Genomic DNA, 969 nt, shown 5'->3' with positions numbered 1-969 from the left:
GCACCTTTGAAGGGAATTACTGTGTCAGGCAAATCACAATTAGAGGCATGGGTGGCAGGAGGGCTGGGCCAACAGCAAGGAGGCTGGCCTGGCTTATCTCGGGGCAGCCTGAACTGGGCTGTCCCAGAACACCCTTGCTGTCCCCACTCCCTGCTGCCATCTGGATTACACGGTGAAGACACACCACCAGCAATATCCTGGGCACAACAGACCAGCAAGGGAAAAGCACCCGAAGGGGAGGGCCACATCCCCAGGCCAAGGAAGGGGTTCCATTTCCCAGGAAGGGGCCTTTCTGGAGCAGAAGGGATGGTGTGCTGTTTGGAGCCAGGAAGGCAAGCTGACAAGAATCTGTTCAGTGCCTGCTAAGTAAGAAGGGTCCACAGGGGAAGGCAAAAAGCTCCTCCCCTCCAGGAGCTTCCAATCTAATGGGAGAGACAGCAAACAATTATGTACAAATAAGACCCAAAGAGGATAAAACGGAAATAACCTCAGTGAGAAGACAGGAAAATGAAGGACTTGCAGAAGGGGGCGTTTCAGCTGAGACTCCAAGCAAGCCAGGGGAGGCAGGAGGCAGATCTGAGCAGGGAGAGAATTCCCCTTTTAGAGTTGGAAAGAACCTTAGAAGTCATCCACTCCAAATCTCCTCATTCTGCAAATGACTCCAGCCAAGTGACTTGCCCAGGGCTACTAAGTGTCTGAGGCAGGATTAGAATTCCGAGGCCTAAGGGTCTATCCATTAGAGCACACTGCCTCTTGATGCCTACCAGTGCTGCTGAGGGATTTATTTACCCCCTAGAGAGCTCATCCTCTCTACAACCTACAGAATAGCGGCAGGTATAACTGTCTTCTTTCCTCTTTAAAAATGATGACACAGTAAAAAGTGGACTCGGCCCAGAACTCTGAGGTGTTCTACGCCTCCTACAGACATGATGTCACTGTTACCCAGAACTCGGAGGTGTTCTGTGCCTC

Source organism: Petaurus breviceps, unplaced genomic scaffold (assembly GCF_028583685.1).
Source record: "Petaurus breviceps papuanus isolate PSGF00001 unplaced genomic scaffold, PetGlider_PUasm1.0 173, whole genome shotgun sequence".
Taxonomy (NCBI): Eukaryota; Metazoa; Chordata; class Mammalia; order Diprotodontia; family Petauridae; genus Petaurus; species Petaurus breviceps.
Note: the sequence above shows the minus strand (reverse complement) of the source record.